At 29.7% G+C, this 22,945-nt stretch overlaps 1 long non-coding RNA gene across 1 annotated transcript; it reads left to right on the top strand.

The window, feature by feature from the left end:
* The first annotated feature begins 22,235 nt into the window (after nucleotides 1-22,235).
* LOC122513862 lies at nucleotides 22,236-22,434 on the top strand. Its single transcript, XR_006302906.1, has 2 exons — nucleotides 22,236-22,304; nucleotides 22,379-22,434. It is a non-coding gene; the product is annotated as an uncharacterized LOC122513862 (long non-coding RNA).
* Nucleotides 22,435-22,945: the final 511 nt, after the last annotated feature.

The raw sequence follows: 22,945 nt of genomic DNA, 5'->3' as shown, positions 1-22,945 counted from the left end.
TAATATATATTAAATAATATATTAATAAATATATTTAATTATATTATAATATTTATTTATATCTTTAATATATATATTATATATTAGTATGTGTGTATATATATATATAATATATGGTGTCCAAATTACCCTATTTCTTCTGGCGAATATGACTCGCACCGAGTCACGTTAGCCAGAGTAATAAAGATCCAAGGAATAATTAATAATCCAGCGCCAAGCTACGGAGACGATAAAAGTACTTACATATAATGACGTTGACACGGTTATGTATGTGTCTCTGTGTATGTATGTGTAAAAAGGGAGAGACAGAATGAACGTTAAAGCTTTGAGGAGGTGGGGTATGAGTATGGTGTGGGTGTGGGTGTGGGTGAAAGAACTGTTTCGATCTTCTTGCGTTAGTAATACGTCACCGTCATGACGTTAAGTGCGGCAGATTTTTTCTTCTACGAAGCCATTTCCTTGACGATGCTTTCTCTCGCTCTATTATATTCACGAGAATCAAGAAATTGGCTCTCCTCCCTAAGATTATTCTTTTTATTCTTCCCCTTGTATATCCATTCATCCTTTTGTTCGAACTACGTGGACTCTTTAAAGAAAAAGCAACGGTGAATGTATATAAAGTAGCCCCCCCTCTCCCCCCTCCCGACCCCATCTAAAAATGATCAAATATCTTACTCGGTTGTAATATTAAAAATATATTTTTCATTAATTGAAATTATGAAATAAATATACGCTGTACAAAAAATATTTCGTTCCACATTCTATATATAAATCCTTTATTATTATATATATTAAAATTTAATATGGGAAACGAGAAAATTTTCTATACAATTGTAAAAGTTATTACTACTACTATTACTATTACTGATAATGACCAATGATACACGTTGAAAAATATTTTTCGATCCCAGGTGTCATTCGAATAAAAAAAAAAACCACTGGTGACGTTAAAAAATTTTAAAATAAAAAATTACCTCAGTAGAAAAAAAATAATTTTTTTTACACTTGTATTCGTCAATATCATTTAAAAAAAAAAATTGTATTAAAAATTTTCCTTTATCATACATTTAAATGCTAAAAAGCATAAAACGTATAAAAAGCTCATATTATATACGTTTCATTGTGAAAGTTATTACTATTACTACTACTATTACTAATAATGACCAATGATACACGTTGAAAAATATTTTTCGATCCCAGGTGTCATTCGAATAAAAAAAACAAACACTGGTGACGTTGAAAATTTAAAAATAAAAAAGTTACCTCGGTAAAAAATAAATAATTTTTCTTACACTTGTATTATGAATATCATTTAAAAAAAAATGTATTAAAAATTTTCCTTTACCATACATTTAAATGCTAAAAAGCATAAACGCATAAAAAGCTCATATTATATACGTTTCATTCGAATACACGTAATTTTGACTATCGATGAGTTAAACCACATTGAAAGATACATCGTCGAGAGAAATAGAAAGAGAGAGAGAGAGAGAGAGTAGAACGAAACGGACAGCCAATTTGAAGCAACGTCGAAGGAAGTAGTATGAAAGAGTAATTAGTTAGTAGAACATCCGTAGGTATCTCGATAGGAAAGTCTCGTTAAGGAGAGATGGAAGTTTCGAACGTGCTTCTTCACTCCCAGTTTCCCTCCCAGTTTCCCTCCCAGTTTCTCTCCCAGTTTCCCAATTTCTTCTCTCAGTTTCTCCAAATTTTCTCTCCCTCTTTCTCTTTCCATCTCACCTTTTTACTCTCTCTTGCTTCTCCCCCCTCCCCCCCTTCCTCCTACCCCTTCACCTCAAAAAAGAAAATTCTATTTTACGTTACAGTAGCCCAATCTTAAAAACAAGCAAACAAGTAAGCGCAAGGAAGTAAATGAACGAACAAAAAAGTGTGAGTGAGTGATAGAAGTATCAATGGGAGTATTTTCTCACCATTTAGGTGAACCAGCAACTCGAGACGATTTCGGTTACAAATTAAGTAGACATTTTACAGGTATTTTAAAAACATTTATAAACAAACAAGCGTATAGAAATAATAAAATATCATCAGTTTATTCATTTATATGTTGAAAAAAACCAAACTTTGATAAATACTACACTCTGTAATTAGTTTTGAGTTGAGTTGACACTTGAAATGTGTGCCGGGCGCCGTATCGGCGCCGCTCGAGTGCAAAAGGGTTAATAATCTGGCCCACGTAATTTTCTTAATATAAAAAAAGAAAAAAATATTTGTAAAAATTCTCAGCATGACTTATTTCAATAATCAACCTATTGTATCGAATATGAATCCTCCGACTGTCTTTCGTATCGTCTTTTTATTAGTGCCAATCGATACGACCTCGTTCGTGTTCGAAAGAAAAAGCTTCAGGTTTCCTCGTGGATTTGCTAGGATGTGAAATAGTGTTGGTGGAATAAGAAGAAGAAACATCCCCGTGTGATGTTAATTATCGTACTTGTTGAGTTAGTTTCGTAGCAACAGCAGCAACAGCAGCAGCAGCAGCAAGACGTTCGTTTTAGGCCGATACGAAACGTGAGATGCAATTAGTGCTTGATTGCTTGACCTTGCATATCCAAAAAAAGAAGAAGAAGAAAAAGAAAGGAAGAGAGAGAGAGATGGAGATAATTTTTTGTTTGTTTTCGATTCTAAGTAAACCTTTTTGCCGACCGATCGGAATGAGAACAAAAACGCGTGTTTCTTTCGAAACGTTGTCGGAATCGGAATAGGAATCAATAACGAAGCTAAAGAAATTAACGAGTCCACCTCCTGGTTGGTGAACGTAGCTCAATAAGCTCGTTGTTTCGACTTCCGATTGTAGCGAAAGCTATAACACGCCTATACAAACATAATAGTTCAAATCCGAGTTAATTGGGCTCTCTGGATTGGTAGCCGTCAGCGATAGTTTCTCTTCTTCTTCTCCTTCTCTTCACCCCTCACCCACTCCCTTCTACTCCTCTTTTCTTCTTCTTCTTCTTCTCTTTCCGCTTTTACCCAGGCTCGATCATCCATCTATTCATTTTTTTTCTTTCTTTTTTTTTTTCTTGCTTTCGTTACTTCCATTCTTGATCTTGTCAGAAGCAACGATTTACTCGATGGAAAATTTTATGAACAGGAAAAAGACCACGCGGAACGACTACCCACCCACCCCACCACCCGCATCCCCCCACCCCACCACCCGCATCCGCGTGGTTCACGGGAAAGAAAACTGGACGTAACTTTTGCCTCCGGCAACTGAGTCTACCTTTTTTTTTATTTTTTATTTTTATTTTTATTCTTCTTCCTCTTCTTCTTCGTTTTTCTTCTTCGTTTTCTATCTCTCTTATTGTGCAGTTAGTTCACTTTGAGACGCGAAAGCTACAAACGTTTTAAAAGCAGTCTGCTTTTCTAAGATTCTTTTGTTCACACTGCATTGACTCGGTCTTCTCTCTCTCTCTCTCTCTCTCTCTCTCACTCTCTCTTTTTCTATGTTTTCATAGATTTTTTAACAAACTCTTTCTTTTTCCTCAGTACGCATGTATATATTGTAGGTATATGAAAGAATGTAAATATTATAAATGAATGACAAAGTTAAATTGAAGTTCTACGTACGAGTAACTCACAATATTCCGTTTTCCAGACGATTATTCTATAAATTCAGCTATTTAGAACCCTTAGTCAACTTTTCTATGAGTATCTATTTTATTTGGCACGAAAGTGTCATAAGAAATTCAATTTTTTAGCAATTACTTCATCAAAATCATCAATAGTAGTGTGTCAAAGCATTTAACATAACTCAAACCTTTATTTTGTTTCCCCATTAATATCCCAATACGAAAATAAAACGAAATATAAATCTTATTTGATTTTGTTTCTAAGTTATATAATCATTTTTATTATATTCATTTTAATAATCAATTCATTTATCAAATAATTCTAATAATTCAGTAATTTCATATTTCAATAAACACACATATTATGAGTAATTATTATATGAATAAATTCACGTGATTATACTGATATTAATTTATCAATAAATGATTATTAAAATAAAAATATGTAGATAAGAATTCAAATAAACTCGATTTTAAATCATTGAAATTTTGTCCTAATTGTGAATGATTATTTAAAACATCTTTTATATCAAGATAAACTATCAAAAATTATTGGAACACAATTGTGGATATAAATTTGAAATACAATCAAACGCGAACATATGTTTATATATATTTATTATATTACGAAACAACCTGTATAAAGTAGACTTCAGTTTTTATATTACAAATTTTCTGAACATTGACAAAAGAATATTTCACACATAAATTTTCTCGAGATTATTTGTAATAATAATAATTGTTTCACAAAACATTTATATTCGATACGAGTATTGAGAAAATGTTCATTTTTTTTCTTCAAATTATTCTCGATAAATGTTCGAATAAAAATAAAAAGAAAAGAAAAAATTTGTGACCAATTAAAAATACAATGATGGTATTCGTTTAATTAAAACAAATTTCATTTTTAAATTTAATCAATTCTCATATTTTATTATCGTGTTATAGAAATAAAAACTTTTTTCATTGATTTATTATATATTTTATTATATTACGAAACACTTGTATAAAGTAGACTTCAGTTTTAAATCAGAAATTTTCTAATCATTGACAAAAGAATATTCCACATAAATTTTCTCGAGATTATTTATAATAATAATAATAATTGTTTCACAAAAACATTTATATTCGATACGAGTATTGAGAAAATGATCACTTTTTGTTCTTTCTTCGCAAATTATTCTCGATAAATGTTCGAATAAAAATAAAAAGAAAAGAAAAAATTGTTGACCAATAAAGAATACAATGATGGTATTCGTTTAATTAAAACAAATTTCATTTTTAAATTTAATCAATTCCCATATTTTATTATCGTGTTATAGAAATTCACTTTGTAAAAACTGGTGTGTTCTTTATTTTCTAGTTTTTTAACTAGTCTTTTAAAAAAATGTATATATTATGAATAAATGATAAGACTAAAATTAGTATTCTGTATATGCACGGATATCGATAAATAAAGAATCCTATTTAGATTTAAAATCTGGAATAAAAATCTTTTGTAAATTTTATATAGTATCAGTAACTTAAAATCTTTTTTTTTTGTTTTCCTTTTTGTTCATGATAATTCACGATAAAACAAATTTAGAGCATTTGAAATGCTTTATACGCTTTAGAACTTCTATGTGCAGGCAAAAATATCAAATTCCCATTTAAAGAAACGCCGGTGACCTTCATAAATATGGAAAAATCTGATCTCCAGATAAAAGCTCTCTTTTACCATATCTGTATGTTTGAATCAAACATATTCTTCCATAAAAATGTTTTTTTTTCTTTTTTATCGTCAAAAGAAACAGAGAAATATTCTCTTTTTTAGAGTATACATATACGAGAGATTATAGAATTTATTATTCTATAGAAAATTATGGAATAATATCAAATTATATTAAATAAATGTAAATTAAAAAATATAATTTAAAATTAAAATATTATTTAAATTAATATTTATAATTATAAATTAAAATATATTATTAAATATTTATTATTCTATAGAAAAATTATGGAATAATATCAAAATTGTATTATAATAAATATAAAATAGAAAAAAATAAAATTGTGTTCTAATTATTTTTTTTTTTTTTTTTATTACTTTTTACTGCGTATATAAATAAAATATTATAATATCTAAACAGAAACATTAACATAATTAAACAAAACATATACCTAGACGTATAGATTACATTATTAAAAAAAATTATAAGTATATTTATTAATAAATATTATAATTAATATTAATAAAATATAATATTTATTATAATTATTAATTATATTAATAAATATATATTTTATATTTTATTATCATAACTATACGTATATAAAAAATGATTCTGAGAACTGGAACGAGTTACAACTCTTTTCTTTTTATTAAAAATATAAAAAAGAAAAGAAAATAATAAAGAAAAGAATCATATGACATAATACGTTCTAAGTTTCTATGACCTTATTTTTCGCTTATATGCACCGATGCACTTACACTTTATTTCTTAATGCAACCTAATTTTTTTGTTTTCCAATCAATCGATTTCTTTTTATTATTCACTGTGTAAAAGTACTAACTAACTCCCAAGGTCATCGAATTTCCAATACTTTACGTGGTATTTGATAATTTAATGTCAGAAATAATTAAAAAAAAAAAAAGGAAAAGAACAAAGAAATAAAATCAAAGAAATAAAATCAAATAAATGAACACGTGCAATATATAATAAAATTCGTTAATGTAATTAATATAAAATTTGTAAGTACAACAAATTACCAGTTTTGTCTTGAAAGGTTACTCATATAATAAAAGTGAATTTTAGATCTGATTAGGCTACTTTTTAAGTATCTTAAAAGAAAGTATCTCATATAGTTATCGAAATGCTGATACTTTACGTAATATTTCATAATTTTATGTCAAATATAATAAAAAAAAAAATATAATAATAAAAAAAAAAATATAATAATAATAAAAAAAAAAAGGAAAAGAACAAAGAAATAAAATAAAACAAACGAACACGTGTGCAATATATAAACAAAATTTGTTTAATGTTAATTTATATTAAAATTTGTAAAACGACAACAAATTACCCTTTTTTTTTCTTAAAAAGGTTACTAGTATAATAAAAGTGAATTTTTGATCTGATTAGGCTACTTTTTAAGTATGTTAAAGAGAGAGTATTATAATATAAAGGAGTCAGCTCGTCGTCGTATGCTGCACTTTCTCGACCCTTAACTTATTCTCTTTAGTATCATGCTAGTGAACATAATGGTTAAGACTGCTGCCGGTGATAATCGTCAAGACTCAAGGCACACATACACACACACACAAACGCACATACACACGAGTATGTATTTTGCAGGAACGATACGACGTGCGTAGATCGTTAAAGACATAATGCAGAGGCGTGGTCGCGACACCACCACCGATTCTAACATTTTTATTTGATTACGTCACGAAGAGGAGGATGAGTACGAGTTGCAGCAATGCATCGCGATGCATCGCGATGCATCTTAGCAAATTATTCGCATCACGTTGGAACTAATACCGATGGTTTTATATGAGATTATACGATGTCCGGCCTTCTCCAATTGTAATCGAGTATGTAATTTATTAAATTAATAGAATATAATAGGTTGTAATATATTTTATATTCATTTCGTCTTTCTGTGTTTTATTAATATTTAATGAAATTTATTCAATGAAATTATTCAATGAAATTATTTAATGAAAATATTTAATGAAATATTTAATGAAATATTGAATGAAAATATTTTCAAGAAAAATCTATAGCATTTTATTATTTTTTTATTATTAGCATTTTACTATTAGCATTTATTATATTTTTATTATTAGCATTTTATTACTATCATTTATTATTTTTTTATTATTTGCATCTTATTACTAGCATTTATTATTTTTTTATTATTAGCATTTATTATTTTTGTATTATTAGCATTTTATTTATTTTTTTGTTTTGTTTTGAACGAATAATAAAACGTTTTGAATAAAAACTTATGTAATTATTGAAATATATATATTAATTAATTATTTTGTTTAGTATTACATTTTCATAATATTAATTCTCGACAATTTGTAATATTTCCAGTCTCATACATTTCTAATATTATGGAAAGCATAATAGAAGGAACAACGATGTGTTAATTTATGAAATATTAAAAAAATACAAATTTAATATTAGACTGTAACAATAATTTAAATCAATCGATGAATACTTAAAAAAAACGATCATTTAATCATTCCTATTTCTAGTATCTAAATATAAATAAATAACAAGAACAACTTTCACACCTTATACATTTATTGTCTCTATAATTATAATTAAACACACGCAATATTTATAAAATAAGAAATTTAAGATTATAAAATTATTATAAATTATATATAAAATTATAAATTAAATTATAAAAAAATTAAGAACAAAAATTTCATAAATAACAAATTAATAATTATCAAATGCATATTATCGAAAAAAAACAATGAAAAAACCAGTCTCAATTACAATAGAAATTTAAATGAAACACAAAATCTCGTTCGTTCGATCGAAGCGAAAGATTCTCAAGAAGAAGAAAAAACAAAAAAAAAAAAAAAGAAAAAAAAAGAAAAAGAAAAGAAAAAGAAAAGAAATAGAAAAGTGTTAAAAGATCAAAGATCGATCAAGGTGAATCTAAAGTGAAAGATAGCCGATAAAAGACGAAAAGAAGAAGAAGAAGAAGTAGCAGAAGTAGAAGAAGAAGAAAAAGTAGAAAAAGAAAAATAAAAAGGTTGGTGCGCGTACTTTAGTTCGACGTTTGCTTCTTCAAAGCAAGCAAGCAAGCAAGCAAGCAAGCTTTCTTCCGCCACGGGTGGATATAATTAATGAATACTCCCTTTTGTTCAGGAACGGCCATCCATTTGAATCGAGTTTTTTAATGCAAGCGAAGCGTATGCGCTTCTCCTCTTTCCCTTTTCATGCATATTGCAGAACGAGTGTCGGTAATCCGAACTAAATGGAGTTTCTTCTCAGGTCTCATTCTCCTCCCCCCTTCAAACCCCCTCCTCCTCCTCTCTCAACCCCCTCCTCCTCCTTCTCTTCCTCTTTTCTCATCCCATCGGTCTACTTCGCAGTTTAAAGAATTTACAGTACCCCTCCTAACCCCCTGACCCCCCTCCCCCTAACCCCCCAATCTCCCATTTGAAGTCGTTGACTGACTTAGCAATTACGTTAGCTGTGAAAACGGATATCGATTCGTCCCGAGGGCGCGTGAACGCGAAGAAAAGGATTTTTATCGTTCGACGCCCTTTTTTCTCTCCCCCTTCCACAACCCGTTCCCCCTTCCCCTCGTTTCATTCATTCCTTCCTCCTTTCACTCCCTTTACCCCCTTTTTCTTCTCGAGATTTCTGTTTCTTTCTTTCTTTCTTTCTTTATATATTTCGATGCTTATAATTCGAAGATAAGGAAACGTTTGAAAGAAAGTAAGAAAAATTTCAACTTCTCGTCTTTTAGCTTCTTTTTTAAAAGATTTATTCCATCGCCAAAGCATTAAGGATTGGGTGATGGGAAAGAAAGGGAAGGGAAGGGAAGGGAAGGGAAGGTGTTCTTCTATTTCTTCTCTACTTCTTCTCACGTTAAAACCTTCTTCTTCTTCTCGTACTTTAGTACAATATCTCGTCGACGTATTTATGGGTAAGAAACGTTAACGCTACCCGACATTTTCTTCTTCCCCTCTTCTTTTACTACACTACTACTACTACTACTATTACTGGTGTTGCTGCTACTGATACTGATACTACAGATACTTTGCAGAGGGGTGACGACCAACGTGATATTTTTGGAAGCCATTGACGAGGTCGGGAACCGATTTGTAGCACGTTATCTCTCGAGTGAAGACAAACGCCATAGCTGCTACGAAGACTTATGGTTGTGTCCGACCGATTCACTATCATCGACGCGTTAAGAAGCCTCTTCTTCTTCTTCTTCTTCTCTTACCATTTCACTCTCCTTTTCTATCTCTTACTCTTTCCCACCCTACCCCACCCTACCCCCCACCACTTCTTATTTTTTCTTTTTATATATACACACGCAGACGGTTTTAATTTATTCGACTCGACTCGTATCTCTCTCTTTCTCTGTCTGTCTCTTTCTCTCTCTCTTTTTCTTTTTTTTTTTTTTTTCTTAACGAACACGCACAATCTCGAGTCAGGAAAACGTGCTTGCGTGTTTGCGATCTATCCCCACGACAAGGCTTCTTTTTACATCATAAAACTCTCGAAAGTAGCTTTGAAAATGTTTTCAATTCCTACACGATTCAATGACAAACAATATAATAGGAATAATAATCAAACTAGTTACCCGTGTTTATAATTTGGATTTTAATCATTACTCTTTATTATATTATTTTCTATCTAATCAACATTTTACGTAAGAAATCAATTCGTTTTCAATTGAATTCATTTAGATATTTGTCTGTCTCTATCAATTATCAATACTATTATTATCATTATTATTATGACATAATCTTATGAACGTATATACAGAAATAATAATAATAATTATAAATAATGATATTTTAATATTAATCGCGAATTTTTTCGCTAATAAATGTTTATAATATATATATATATAACTAATAATATTATAATATTTTTAATATAATTATATAATTATTGATTTATATAATAAAAAACAATTAAATTAATTTAATTAAATTAGATAATTTATTATATTAGATATTTATTTATATTAATTTTGTTTGAATCAATAATTAGAAATGAATTCGTTTGAAAATTTTCAATTTCATTCCCTTAACGATATAATAATAATTATTATTATGCAATCATGTATCGGGGGTTCTTCTAAAAGTAACTTTGTTTTTAGCTCATAGATTTTGTTAGTTGGGTTTATCGATACTTAACCGTACTCTAAAACCTCAAAATCAATTTTACATTCTACCGACAGAAATTTCAGACACGTTATTTAAAACATTATTGTGCCAAAGGGTAATACGTTAATTGAAAGCGTTAAAGTGTCGAAATTAGTTTATGAAATTTCGTTTTGATTAATTTCTATTTGAAAAATACATACAAACGTGTTTAAATCGTCCAATTAAAGTAGGTGTCAGCAAAATAAAAAAAAAAGGTACTAGTGTAATGCTAATTGTCAAAAAATATGAATTTATCCAAAATATTTGTAAATACGTATTGAAATTCTACATACGAAGAAATGTAGTTTTTTATTGAACTATAATTGTAACAAAATTTATCATAAATATATTGACAATAATTTGAAAAATGCAATTAATGTGACTTGCGAACGACCCATCTAGAAATTCAATACGAGACTAAATGACAAACAATCATAATAATAAATTACAATACCATTACATAAATAATTAATCGATTTAATTTAAATAAAAATTTATCTGATTAAACATTTACATTAAAATTTCATATTTATTATCACTCATTGATCCCCATAAAAACGTGCTGTCTCGTACGAACAAACAAGAAGAACGGCTAACGATTCGAGAATAGAAAAAAAAAAGAAGAAAAAAAAAAAGATATAGGAATACATGAACGGGTTCGACATATGTACGCAGCCACGTTTCGAATATGTTCTTGAGCACGGTTTTGAGACCTTAGCCCTTTTCTTAAAATAAACTCAGAGAGAGAGTGAGAGAGAGAGAGAGAGAGAGAGAGAGAGAGAGAGAGAGAGAGAGAGAGAAGACGTAATTGTGAAAGGGGAAACCGAAGGGTTTCGAAGCATATGTCACGGTGTACGAGACAAAGGCTTTCGATTTCAGTAAGAGAGGAAAACGAGAGAGAAATAGAGAAAGAAAGAGAAAGAGAGGGTAGGAGGGAGGGAGAGGAATAGAGAGAAAGAGGAATCTTTTGTCGCGTATTTCACATTTCATTGCTTCGTTCCTCAGCACGGTAATACAACAGCCCGAAGTCTGTTTCAATCTATTCCATTTATTCCAAGTCCTATCCCTTCTAACTCAACCCGAGTTTTCCTCCAACCCTCTACCCCTCACACCCTACCTCCTCACCCTACTCTTCTTAAACACTTCTCGTCCGATTATCCATTGAATGGTACTACCTACATTAATCATTTCTATCATGCTAAGAGGAAAAAAAAAAGAAAAAAAGATATATTTAGTACCATTGCGATATAATTAAGATTAAATGAAATAATTTAATTTAACTTTTTTTTATATAATATATATATATATATATGTATAATAAATAATATAATAATAAATTGTAAGTAATAATAAGTAAGTAATAAATATATATATATATTTTTATTTACTATTTTTTTTTTTTTACATTATACTTTAATAATTAATTTAATTAATATTATATATGTATATATATTTTTATTTACTATTTATTTTTTTTTTACATTATACTTTTAATAATTAATTTAATTATATATATATATATATATCAATTGTTAAAATAAAAAAAAAATATAAGAAAAAACGAAAATATATTCCATAGAAATCAATCACCGACGTGATAATTACGGAGAGTTCATTTTTTATCATTAGAAAAACAAAAATATTTTTAATTATAATATTATAATTTTGATTAAACATCAAAAAGATCGAATATCCTATTATTGTTTTAATATAAATATAGAATAATAATAGAAATATATTTATAATATTTTTAGTTTATGTTTCTCTTTGATTACTACTTGTAATTATGCAAGAGATTATTATACTTCATATGGATATTCGTGGATGATATATTAATGTAGGATGTGTGTATTTGTTGTGTATGTGTATGTTGTGTTTTTACGTTGACTTTTAACAGAAACCACATCCATTTCTTGTTAATACGCCACAGCACACGTCCTGAGATGCTTATTACTTGCAATGTTAACAAGAACCGTAATGGGAAGGCCACTTGTAGTAGAAGGGAAATCTCGACGATTTAAAAGGATTTCGTGTGTGTGGTGGTATGTGTGTTTGTGTGTGAATTTCTCTCTTCTATCTTTCCTATATCTTCCTCTATCTTTCTCTCTCATTTCTGTCGGGGATGACAACGAGTTACTTGTGCAAACCTTCTGTTTTTACATCCAAGCTGTTAAATCATACCCAATTGGGTTTGTCTCTGTTTTCATATGTCTCGAAAATTTCTAACTATTTCAAATAGTATCCATTTCTAGTATTTTTTTTTTTTTTTCTATACAATCTCGATGATTTATAATTATGATTTATATTATTTATTTAATTAATATTTCATTTTATATCAAATTGTATTATTTCTATATTTGTGTGTGTAAATGTATAATTATATGTCATGGACAAGGTGATTTAATACGAGCATGGAATAATGAATAACAGAATCGAGCAATGTAATTAATTTTAATGATAAGGTTGTGAGTCTTTTTAAACAGTTACTTATAATAAATTTATCACATTGCTAGTAGATTTTGTTTGTCATTATTTATGATGATCGTATAAATCACTTATTGTTAATCCATAACATACACACACATATATATATATATTATTGGATTCGTGAATAATACTGATATTAATGTGAGTTCGTAAATGATGATTAAAAGAAAATTTGAAAAGTTAAGTTATACATTTCAGAATGTTTTTTTTTTTTCATGGTAAATTCAATTAACAATTATTTTCTGTGATAGAGAGAATTTTGATTAATCGGCATGATCGGGCGACAAACGAAATGAAATAAATAATCGAGACTACGGTGGAATTATTTATATAAAACATATTTTTCGTATGAAAAATAAAATATTTTTCTGTAGAATAAAATTGGTGATGTGAAATGGAACGTAACGGTAAGTATAATACATTAAATCGTACATTTTCTAAATTAATTTATAATTCGACAAAATAAAAATTGAAGACAATTAATAAAATTAAAAACATCCATCGTATTTAATTTATTTTAATTAAAAAAAAAAAAAATATGTTCCTCAATTAGTAGCGTTCAGCATTATTATTAAGAAAATTAATTTTGAATATAAAAAATGGTACAACCATCAAGCACTTTGATACCAAAATTTAAAAATAAAAATGAAATTAATCACTCAAACCTACGAACAATTCAAACATACAATAACCCACATCAACTTAAATATTTGAACACTATTGGTTTTCAAATATGATTGGCCTGCACAGTTATTTCTAATTGAGTTAAGGAATTCTTGTTTCTTTTTATCAAGTAGTACACAGTTTCTAATTGTCAGAAACATAGGGGGTGGGGAGGGGGAGGTATTATATGTAATTGTTTTAATTTTATATATAATATATAATTATTATATTAATTATCATATTATAAGATTATTAATAACGCTTACTTTTACTGTCGCAAAAACATTTCAAATCTAAAATAAAAAATAAATCTAAAATAAAGAAAATAAATATTTTAAATCTAAAATAAAAGATATTAAAGAAAATAAAATTAATATTCTCTAAAAAATTTTCTCTAATATTTCATTGGATTCCTATTTTGTTCAATAAGACATGTTGCAATCATTTTAACGTGTTCCCATACCTGTATACATCAACTCGATAATTGCAAAACTATAAAATTTAAAAATACTCTAAAAATGAAATTATCACTCAAACCTACGAACAATTCAACATACAATAACCCACATCAACTTAAATATTCGAACACTATTGGTTTTCAAATATAATTGCCATGTACACTTCTAATTAAGTTAAGGAATTCTTGTTTCTTTTTATCAAGTAGTACACAGTTTCTAATTGTCAGAAACATAGGGGGTGGGGGTGGGGGAAGTATAATATATAATTATTATATTAATTATTATATTATAAGATTATTAACAACGCTTACTTTACTATTGTAAAAACATTTCAAATCTAAAATAAAAGAAATTAAAGAAAATAAAATTAATATAATAAATATAATAAATATATATATAAAAAATTCTCTCTCTCTCTTTCTCTAATATTTCATTGCATTCCTGTTTTGTTCAATAAAACATGTTGCAATCATTTGAACGTGTTCCAATACCTGTATACAACAACTCAATAATTGCAAACCTATCATACTTTAGTATCTTATTGAACTTAAAGTTATACGCGTTGTTCGTTCTGATAAAACTAAAACTAAAACAAAAACAAAAAAAAAAAAGTAAGAAAAAGAAAAAGAAAAAGAAAGACAGAAGGTAGACGAGGTACTTCAATTAAAGAAACTTCGTGTAACGAGAAATCGACTTGGAGGAGACCGACTAGAAGACTATACTTTGCCATTGTGTTATACACTTTCAGCTTGTATTGGGATGCCCTTCGTTGTATTCGGGCTTTGCCCTGGCAAGATTACCGGGGGGCGAGGGGGAGGGGGGGAACGAAGAAGAGAAGAAGAACCCGATGAAATAGAGTCCTGGCATTAGTTTTCTTTTCTCCTGGATACTTTGCAGGGATAGCTCTACTTACTTAGGATCTGAACGCGAGGAAGCTCGAACCAAACACCCCTACTAGATGATAGTAGTACCTCTCCTCCTAGATACCTCCTCGTCGTTGTTGCTCTACCTCTTTGAAAAAAGAGAACCATCACCACCATCACCACCCAAGCTATTTTAAAAGAAGGCCAAATGCCGAGTAAATTTCTTCATGAAACAAAAAAGAGAGAGAGAGAGGAAGGCGTGTTGTTTGTTTACTTTAATTACTTCTCGTGGATCATTGGTTGCAAGGATAACGACCTGCCAAGCAAGAAACACGCGTTAAATTACACGAATAACTTACGAAAAGTATTAAGAAACAACATGCCAGCTAAACTTTTGTAACTTAAATCCTAAAAAAAAAAGAAAAGAAAAGAAAAGAAACAAATTTTATATATACGAGATTAGTTTTATTGTAATTTTGTATTCTTTTTTAAACTTTGTAATTTATTTTTTCTTTGTATTTTGTATTAAAGTAAATCTAAGTAAATTAAAGTAAATTTCTTTGTATTTCTTTGTATTAAAGTAAATCAAATTTTATATATACGAGATTAGTTTTATTGTAATTTTGTTCTTTTTTTTTTTGCGTTTTAAACTTTGTAATTTATTTTTTCTTTCTTTCTTTCCTTTTTTTTATTTGTTTTATATTATTTTTTATTACCACAGGACTCGATCGAGATTTATGTACTTGTTAAATATATATATATACGAATATAGAATTGGTTTTACACTAATTAAATACTTATGTTTGTTTCGTTTAATATTTATTGACGTTACTATAATATGAAATTGTTTGCATACTGTGTCTACTCTTCTCGATATAGTATATTTATATATATATGTTTGTATTAAAGTAAATCAAATTTTATCGCACGCCCCATGGTATGGAAAATAACGAAACGACGCGGATTAACGAGAACACAATTTTGCAAACCACGTGCGTATGAGCGCAATTAAATTCGATATAACGACGGAAATTGTTGAAGATACACGAAACGAAACGAAACCAAACGAAAAAATAAATACTATACTTCTTTCCCTCCCCCACGTTTATTATTATTTATTTTTATTTCAATTTCCTACCCTTCCCTTCCCACCAACCCTTCTTCAATTCATTTCCTACTGAAACATCTACAACAAACGCATATCTGCTATTTAAAGAGCAAAATACGGTTTGTGGTACGCGAGGAATTCGAATCGTTCATGTCCTTTCTCTCTTTTTTCCCCTATTTTCTCTCTCTCTCTCACTCTTTCTAATTCTCTGATTCTCCTTTCCTCTCTCATTCTCTATTTCAATCTTTTTGCTTTCATTGTATATACAAGAGGCGAGCATCGACCCGCGGTCGTCGTGTGCATCGGCAACTCTGTACAGAATTTCAGCATGTGCTTTATTCGAGAATCGTTGGGTAGATCCCAGCCATTTGCCGGACGTATCGAACACTCTCTGAATTATTTCCACGCGGTAGAACAAAAGGAACGAGAATGGTATGAACGGTGGGAAAAAGTCGAGGTCATCCATTAACTTCTCGTTACTTGCATTTTTTTTCTTCTCTCTCTCTCTCTCTCTTTCTTTTTCTCACTCATTCTCACTCATTCTCTCTCTTTCTCTTTGTATTTAACTATATACATGTGCATGTATACGATATACGAGACGTATGTGAGTGTGTATGTGTGTGCATGTATGTGTGTGTGTTTGTGTAGGTAAATTTAATTACAAAAAAAAAAGAAATAAAAAATTGCAGGAAGAGCATGTGCCCTACGCGTTCCAAAGAACATTCTTGAAACGATAAAATATTCGAAAACGGGAAGGAGCCGAAGCATCGAGAAGAATTTCACAGCATTTCGAGAGAAAACGAAGGAATCTATCTCACCCTCCCTAGCCCTCTCTTTTTCTTTCTCTTTTTATTATTCGAATAAAAAAGAAGAAGAAGGAGAAGTAAAAGGGGAAGCATTAAAAGGAATGCTTGTTCGTTATACTTCGAGAAACGTAGTATCTCAATCGTTTCTATTCTTTGTATGAGTATATTTACGTATTATTAACATCATAGGAAGTATTGGTAACCATAAATAGTCGAGTACTTTGAGGTTTTATCATTTTTTTGTTTTGTTTTGTTTTTAATTGATGCTCGAGATCAAAATGCTTCGTGTGTGGCAGATGAAAGTGTAAGGGAGAAGAAGAAGAAGAAAAAGGAATAAAGTTAGATAGATTTTAACACGTTGACATCAGTGGTACACGTGTATCGTACGTGTGTTTCTTGGAAAAATTTATTTTGTCAATGAGAAAAACATATTTCTATATGCAGTTGACAAATAATGTTTTCATTGACAAATTGCAAAGCTAATGGCATATTAATTGTTCAAATAAAATTGACACACATTCGGGAAAAGGGTAAATTTAATTTTGAATATTACATTGACCAATAAAACAAAGTATCATTTATATTAGAAAACACCTGATAAAATAGAATACAAAAAAATCAATAAATATATTCGATAAAGAAGATTTTATTTTCTTATTCTCATTTTCTAATTTTCATTGTCACTGCTTCCAAATAGTTAAAAAAAACATCCTTTAATTTCCGAAAGAAAGGAAAAGAAAGGAAGGGGAGGCTTTTCTCTTGTCTTGCATGATGCTATTTAATAAGAAATACTTTCATTGACAAATTGCAAAGCTAATGATATAACAATTGTTCAAATAAAATTGAAAAAAATTCGGGAAAAGCGTAAATTAAATTTTGAACATTACGTCAACCGACAAAACAAAATATCATTTATATATCGCAAAACACCTAATAAAAAATAGAATACAAAAAACAAAGTAACATTTATATATCGCAAAACACCTGATGAAATAGAATACAATAAACAAAGTATCATTTATATTAGAAAACACCTGATGAAATAGAATACCAAAAATCAATAAATATAATCAATAAAGATTTCATTTTCTTATTCTCATTTTCTAATTTTCATTGTCGCTGCTTCCAGATAGTTAAAAGAAAAAGAAGAAGAAGAAGAAGAAAAACATCATGATGACTATCCTTTAATTTCCGAAAAAAAAAGAAAGAAAAGGAAGGAAGAGGAAGGAAGAGGAAGGGGAAGGCTTTCCTCTAGTCTTGCATAATGCTACCTAATAAGGACTAATGAATGAAACGACGTAAGCCCTGCGATGTTGCGCAAATTGGATTTACACCACTTGCCGGCCCAGTCCATACTTTTCGTCCACTCTCTTTCTGGCCGGTTATATACCACCACCACCAACCAACCAACCAACCCAACCAACCAGCAGCCGCTGTCACACTCGTAATCTCACTTCCCTTCTCGTCCTGTCTCTTACCATCTAACAGTCAAACCCCGTTCCTCGTCTAGATCCCCACCCCTCCCTCACCCCTCCCTCAACCCACTCGTCCTACCAACCTTTCATCTATCCTTTTCTATCTCTCTCGGTTGGGAAAACGCGTTCTCGGCCGATCCATCTCGCGCATATTTGCATACTTTATAATCTACGTTAGCTTGCGGCCCGTACACGTACACACACCCACACACATGAACACTGCAAATTCTGTAAATTCCACTCGCGAGGAAGCCTATCTAGAAGAGTGCTACGATTTACGGGCGAACAAGGTTTGTGTTCCGCGTCGACCTTTCTATTTTTTTAATTATTCTCCTCATTCAATTTTTTATTCTTCACCCCTACCCCACCCACCGTAACTCCTCCCTCCACATTCTCAATCTTTCTCTTTCTCTCTTTTGGAAGTTATACTTCTTTTGGCGCGTTGGGGAAAATGTAATGGGGAGTGATTTTGTTCCGAGCATCTGGAAAAACGACACCATGAAGTTTGTCGATATTTACGACGCGTGGCAAAGCGATTTCGAGTATACGGCATGAAGTTTGTCTTCTTTTCTTCTTCCCCCTTTTTTCTCAAGCGGGTCACCCATCCAAATACTAATCGTACTCAACACTGCTTTACTTAAATGATCGAGCGAGAACTAATGCTGTAACCGCGCCATGGCTGTTGACGCGTGAAGTAATTCGATATATCTCTCTTATATTTAGTGTGGACTGATATCTATATTTTGATATTTTCTTTTTCTTTTTTTTATTCTTTCTTATATATATATAATAATAATTATTTTTTTTGAAGTTATTTTTGAGATTATTGAGGTTATATTCGTTTTGGTACGGCAAAGAAGTATAACTTCTTACGTGCGTACATAAGTACACACACTAGTTTTTTTATTCTTATCTATCTTGTTTTTCTTCTTCTTTTATTTTAATCGAAACCTCTTCCTCCCCCCCTACCTCGTTTTCTTTCTATTCTATTTTCTTCTTCTCCTTCTCCTCCTCTTCCTCCTATCTCTTTTTTTCTTACTTGTTCTTTCTTGAACTCCATCTTAGCCGAAACTTGTCCCTCGGTGAAAATCGCTACCACTTAGGATAAGAAACTCTCCGACACGCTGACCGTGCTTTCGAGATCGATGAGAAAAGTCGGGGTAGGTGTAAAGGAAGTTCCTTGAGAATCATGCTCGCTAAGCCAGCAAGGAAAATCAATTAGGATAGAAGAAGAGAGGAATATATACAGAGAGAAAGAGAGAGAGAGAGAAGAAAACGATTGAGGTGGAGTAAGGTAACGATTTTTCAAAGATTTTCACAGGACGTATGAATCGGTTTTCTCGAGTCGTTCTATGAACGTAAAAGAAAAAAAAAATATAGAAAGAGAGAAAGAGAGAGAGAGACAGTACTTGGAGAAAGGATCGATCGATTCCTCGCAACTCGACACGGTTCGATCATAACTTTTTTAGTCCGCCCTTAGTTGACGCCCATGCGATGGATTCGGCGTACTTTACTTTTCCTCCTTTATTCGATTTCGTCGAGAAATTTTTCAACTTTTTCCTCTATCTCTTTTTATTTTTGTTTTTTTTTTTGTGTACGCAATACTCTCGGCTATATTATATTTTTATTTTTATTTTTATTTTTATTTTTATTCTTTTTCCACTATTACCCGTCGAGTAGTCAAATTTTATTCTCTTTCTCTCTCTCTAACTGTTTTCTTCTCTGTTTCTACTAATTGTAAAATTAGATGATGAAACACTCGTAGAAAAATAAGCGACGTTTCCTTCCTACTTTATATCAAGTAAGCATTTTTTGGAAAATTTCGTTCATTTCGTTTATTCAAAAATTTACGGGAATAACCCATTGTTACGTAAAGAAAAAAAAAAAAAAAAACAAAAAATATCGAAAATATAATATTGATAGTAAAAAACAAATAAAATAAATATAAATAAATAAATAAACAAATAATTAAATTATAAAAAGATACAAAATAATAAAGATAAGTATAAAAAAATAAATATTATATTTATATATACATAAAATAATATAAAAATAAAAAAAAATAAGTAAATTAAAAAATAAAAAAAGAAAAAAAAAACCAAAACAAAAAAAAGAATACATAGAAATAAATATAAATAAATAAATAAAATATACATAGAAATTAACATTAAATATAAAATGTAGCAATCCAAACGCAAAGAAAAGTAATTTGTGTGTCACATTCTCGGTAGTAGCTTTGATGTCTACTACGTATCGGCATCTGTTTGATTTCGAGCGTGAAAAACTTCTTCTTCCTTTCTCATCTCGTCTCATCTTCTCTACTCTTTTCTTCTCTTTACTTCTCTTTTCATATCGTTCCCTGTTATATCCACACGTTAGAAAAGAACAGCAGTCTCGAACTTTCATCTTATTTAAGTCGTTATAATTGCTAGCAGATTATAACGCTCGTGCGTAGTCTCGAGAAAAGGGGATCTCTCTTTTCGAGGTGTGAGTATGACAAAGAGGGGACGTGTAAATGAACGTTAAAGGGTAACGCCTTATGTAATTACGAGGAAATCCTCAAAGCTACGCCCAGAACCTCGAAAATAAACGGATTTATTAAAGGTACAAATAAAAGAGAGAGAGAAACGGATTATCGAACAATATTTTCAAATGAAATTCTTTCGGAAAATATTCTATGCATATTACGAACGTACTTTTGTTTCAATTAATATGTCAAAATAAATAATTGTTTTAGATTTTTGTTACAGGATTGATACAACGTACAGCTTTTTCTACCGATTTTAATTGAAAATTAATGTATGGAAAATATGAGATAGAAATTTTAGGCTACTTTTTTTTTATTCTATGATACATATAACAACAATTATCAAAAATATGAATTAAACGCACACACAGATACACATAATTTTTACTTTCTTTTTTTAAATAAAATAAAACTATTCACTTTTCTAAGAAATTAAATTATAATCCAATTTACCGACAACTAAAAACCAGCGTCTTAATTAAACTTTTTTTTAAACCTCTGAATTAAAATGTAATTTGTTCTATCTTATTCATCGCCCTCTAAATAAGATTTAATCAGTTAAACAACATGGAACCCACAGGGATACTCTAAAGAAGTCTATTTTCTCAAAAGAACAGAAATCGTCCCATAAAAAATTAAATTCCAACACTTTCGATATATTTTTCCATTACTGTTCCATCACTTGTACCATAATTAATATTATATAAATATCTCATTAACAATAAAATACAAGAAAACATGAGATAAATAAACAGAAAAATCTAACAAACAAATATAAAATATTAGATTATTTAATAAGTTCATCAGGATTGCATCAATGTTTTGTACAAATTTAAACAAAAAATTATATTCAAATACAACGCTTCTTTTAAAAAATATTTTACTTAACTAATCATATTGATTTTTATATGTGTGTGTGTGTGTGTGTGTGTGAATGCCATTTCCATTTAAAAAAAAAATATAAAAAATTTAATTAAGCAATTTTTAAATAATAAATATCCTAATATATTTTCGTGTCAATCGATACGAAAACTTTACGCAAAACAAAATCACCAATAAACAATCACTAACAACAACAACAACAAATACTTATGTACGCACGTAAGAAGTTATACTTCTTTGCCGTACCAAAACGAATATAACCTCAATAACCTCAATAACCTCAAAAATAACTTAAAAAAAAAATTTCAAAGAAAAAAATTAACTTAAAAAAAAAAAATAAATATTATTATTATATATATATGTAAGGACAGTAGTTTGAGCTATATTGAATTTAGCGCGTAAATAGGTTAGGGATTAAAACAGGTGGCGTTAGTGCTACAAAGAAAGCAGGAGTGAAAAGATATAGAGATAAAGAAATATATGTAAGAAAATTAATCAAGAAACAACGGTGTGGATATTAGCATTGAATGTTGTTTCTTTGTTATTACAGGTAGGATAAATAATTAGTCTAAGTTGCTACATTATTATTTGGTTCAAAATAAAATAAAATCTTTGTTATTACAGAGAAACAATTCTACCTATTATCTACCCATAACCTGCACAATAAATAAGACATTATATATATAAGAAAGAATAAAAACAAGGAAAAGAAAATATAAAAATATAGATATCAGTCCACACTAAATATAAGAGAGATATATCGAATTACTTCACGCGTCAACGGTCATGGCGCGGTTACAGCATTAGTTTTCGCTCGATCATTAAAGTAAAGCAGCGTTAAGTACGATTAGTATTTGGATGGGTGACCCGCTTGAGAAAAAAAGGGGAAGAAGAAAAGAAGACAACTTCATGCCGTATACTTGAAATCGCTTTGCCGCGCGTCGTAAATACTGACAAACTTCATGGTGTCGTTTTTTCAGACGCTCGGAACAAAATCACTCTCCATTACATTTTCCCCAACGCGCCAAAAGAAGTATAACTTCAAAAAATGATCTAACATATCATTACCGTATCAATACAGTACACAAACGCTTAGATGCATTGAACGGATCCAAAGGAAACATCGATTAGCAGGGGATACGGTTGTTCTACACAGCTGTACATATATATACACATGTATATAGATACATC

This window comes from Polistes fuscatus, unplaced genomic scaffold (genome assembly GCF_010416935.1).
Source record: "Polistes fuscatus isolate 324 unplaced genomic scaffold, CU_Pfus_HIC Scaffold13, whole genome shotgun sequence".
NCBI lineage: Eukaryota > Metazoa > Arthropoda > Insecta > Hymenoptera > Vespidae > Polistes > Polistes fuscatus.
This window is presented reverse-complemented; position numbering and strand designations above follow the sequence as displayed.